General features: G+C 44.3%; 1 protein-coding gene across 16 annotated transcripts in view; it reads left to right on the top strand.

Moving 5' to 3' along the window:
- Positions 1-3,429, top strand: part of LOC107269920 (glutamate receptor ionotropic, kainate 2) — a 154,331-nt gene that overhangs the window by 11,253 nt on the left and 139,649 nt on the right. For 10 of the 16 annotated variants that reach the window (XM_025087319.1, XM_025087320.1, XM_015744349.2 and 7 more), the window contains exons 1-2: positions 93-438; positions 1,659-2,303. The exons of 2 other annotated variants lie outside the window; for them this stretch is intronic. The gene's annotated coding sequence lies outside the window, so the exon portion shown is untranslated. Of the gene's footprint in view, positions 1-86; positions 439-716; positions 808-1,532; positions 2,304-3,429 lie in introns of those variants that run through there. 4 more of the 16 variants (XM_025087311.1, XM_025087312.1, XM_025087313.1 and 1 more) reach the window with 4 other exon arrangements.

Below are 3,429 nucleotides of genomic sequence, written 5' to 3'. Positions count from 1 at the left end.
CAGGAGGGATAGGAGAAACAGGAGGCAGGAGCAGGCAGGAGCAAGAGAGCCGAGGGAGGATCGTCGCGCTAGGCATTTCTGCGTCGGACGGTTGCTACGGCCGCAGCCTCCGTAAGCGTCGCGACGTCTCTCGTTGCTCCAGTTCGCCTGCTCCCGTCGCACACAAAGAACGTACGGTTGCCGCTCCGCAGGCGCCGAAGCTCTTTTGCCTCATTCCTCGCTGTCACTGGGGATACTCGCGCGCGTTTTAAGGGGCATCCGGACTCATCGTTTCCCGCGGATTTACTTGGGCAAGTGACAGGGAATGGTGAGGGGGGCCACGTAGTCTGGACCAAATCCGGCGAGATGTCAAGGTGTTACGCGGGTGGACAACGGCGCGAATCGGGATGCTGTATGGACCGGCAGTAATACCTCATATGTACCTGTCAGTGCATTCTTGTAAGAGACTGTTGTCCATCTCCCTAACTCGCGATCCTTATCGTCTGTGTTCCTCCTTATCAGCGTCCCGATAACCTGGGACGCTTGTCCTTCGCGCGAGAAGTGCTTTTTATTGGCATTTTAGAGATGGAACGCTCGATGAAGTGATTTCGCGTCGTACGTTTGATTTTCATGTGGCGTAGCTTTTTCTGTTTTTCTTTTTTTTTTTTTTTTTTTTTTTTTTTTTTTTTTTTTTTTTTTTTTTTTTTTTTTTTTTTCGCTTGGATTTACACGGATTTACTGGTTTTCTGTTTCCTTTTTTTTTTATCTTTGCTCTCAACGCTCCGAAGAGATTTGGTTTTTATGCTCGTTTGCGGAACGCGTTATTAGGTTTGTTATTGCGATCTTAACGAGTGTGGCATGAGTTTCGTGAAGCTGTGGGTGTTCTTATCGGTATCTCCGTTTATCGAACGTTATCAATTTCGAGTTTTTTTTTTCCTTTTTCCTTCTAAAAGGAATACCTCCTTGAACTGTTTCGTGGCCTACGTTCCAATTATAGGTGTCCTTTAACATTATAAAGATAATGACCCTGCTTAATCGTTCAACCTTAAAGTGGGACATATGAGCATTCGTTGTCGCCTGTAGTGCAGTAGTCTATGTGCATACACAGATGAGGGTTGTAACTTTTCGAAATTTCGGACTGCTGTAAATTATCATTTCGCATAAGTATAAACGTCATCGATAAACCAGACTCAAGTCGTACTTAAAGTTCTGGACATCGTCGAGCACATAGACGGTAAATTCATCTGGGCATTTCCATTTGCGCGATATTCGCTTCGCACTGGCCGCTTCGTAGAATCGTTTCGCGTTTCAATGAATATTAATCCGATGCAATTATTACGCCTAAATTGAAACTCAAATACCAATCCGAGTTCTTTTGTGCTGGGTGAGGATTGTGCAGGACACGAGGTCACGCCGGAGCTTCCCCGTATCATATTTTCATATTTTCTTTTTTATCCCGAAACCACAATTGTCAGTGTTCACCGTGCGCTTCGTTATTTTACTTTTGTTACTTCAAACCTGATATTTTCTGATTCCCACCGTTTAAACTTTAGTATCTCAGTACGCGTCAGCATCCCTATGGGCCGCTCCCGCATCCGGATACAATGAGCCGCGTCTCGTTCGTTCGCTCCTCTAAAATAATGTCAATGACATCGTTAAAAAACGCAAAAATTCCCTAGTTCCAGCCCCGTAAGGCGACGCCAGTTCTGAATCGACGCTACGGCCGAATAGAGCGAACTCGTGCGTAATAGAACGACAGTGAATCATCCCCTGGAGTGTTTCCATTGTCCTTCGCTGTGACATGTTCGTCAACCGTGTTGCCGTTGATCGACAATATACGATAATACCAATACTGTCTATCCAGTAGCGAAGCCATTAGTAATCCAAGACAGAAGAGACTGAAGCGAAACAAAAATAAAAGGGGAAAAAAAAAAGATTTCGCAACGTAAGACTGCATAAAAAAAGAAGATTCACGTAAGCGCAGATAACTGCAGCTTTCTGCTATATTTATTGTGTCCCAAGGGGAGAAGTTCGTTCAAGAACAAAAAAAGACACACGGGAATCGACGAGGTGGAAGAAAAGCTGTGAAAAACCTACTGCAGGCAGAAATACACTTTGTACTTTCAACGCATTCTTCTTGATCCTACACGTAAGACACAAGCGAGGAAGTTGGTGGACAGTGAAGATAGAAGGCAAGGAGAGAAAGCAGAGCGTTGGAGGATTGTGAGTGAAGATTGAAGAAATAGAATAAGAGAAAGCGGCCGGGGGGGGGAGTCTCTCTTGGCCGGAAGTGGAAGGCAGTGATGTACGGGGCGTGAAGAGAGGTGAGTCGCTTTATCAAGATTTTTCCTCGAATGACAGGGAGGAAGGAGTCTCGCGCCGCGGGGACATTTGCATTTTATTGGCATAGAGGGCGACGAAAAATTTCACCCCTATAACCCACCTCGTGCTATATACCATTCGTTCTCCCTTCGTTTCCTAGAGTGCCTAAGCCATTATTAATACACAGTCTTTCACTACGCCTCATCCAATTCCCAAAGAGAGTTGCGTCTTTCGGAAAATTTGACGTTGAAAAATTCATCGTTATAGTCGAGACGGTGTATATTAATTATTATTTTTTTTTTTTTACGTATTCACGTCGGTAAGCTTTTATATAGGATTTGATAAATATTCGAGAAATTCAATGAGATATTGTAATCGTGACGTTCGGCTGTTCGTAAAGTTTCGTGCAAGGGTTGTTATTCGGCTCTTGGATAATTATGCGATAGTTATCCGAATGGGATATGTATAATGGACTTTCGATACTTCGGCTTGTTGCTTGGAGTTTTTACATTGAATTAACCGTAACGTCACTCGGTCTAGGACATATCCGCGCGGATGACGCTGTACCGGATAGAAATGAAAAGTTACGAATTCCCAAAAGCAATTGAACTAGTCGGAGTCATAACTCAATATTTGCCAAGAGCGTTGAAAGGCGGGCCGATTAACTTTTGATTAATTAGCCGTGGAAACGAACTTCGCCCTTCCCTGAAAAATAACCAAGTCGTAATTGAATATATACACCCCTCCGGTAGTAAAGGGTGGGTCGCGCGGCCATGTTGCGGTGAAAACTTTTTTTTTTTCTTTCTTTTTCATGACACCGAGAAAGAGTAGGCTTGGGCTAACCCCTGTTTACCCTATACCACCGCACGTAGTGCGTACTGTGCGAGGGGGTGGTTAACACCCCACAGTTGTTTGACTTTACCATATTAATTTGCCTCCCTTTCTCTTTTGAATTCTGTCTGCTTCTCATTTTATTTTCTCTCTCTCTCTTTTCTCTCTCCATTTCTCTTTTACCCATCCTCTGCTCATGACACGCTCCGTTGTCTCTATCACTTTCACTCTCTCGCTATGATAAATATTCTCTATCTCTTCGGCTCTTTTCTCTTTAATGTCCCCCCCCCCCCCCCC

Source organism: Cephus cinctus, unplaced genomic scaffold (assembly GCF_000341935.2).
Source record: "Cephus cinctus unplaced genomic scaffold, Ccin1 Ccin1_scaffold0690, whole genome shotgun sequence".
NCBI lineage: Eukaryota > Metazoa > Arthropoda > Insecta > Hymenoptera > Cephidae > Cephus > Cephus cinctus.
This window is presented reverse-complemented; position numbering and strand designations above follow the sequence as displayed.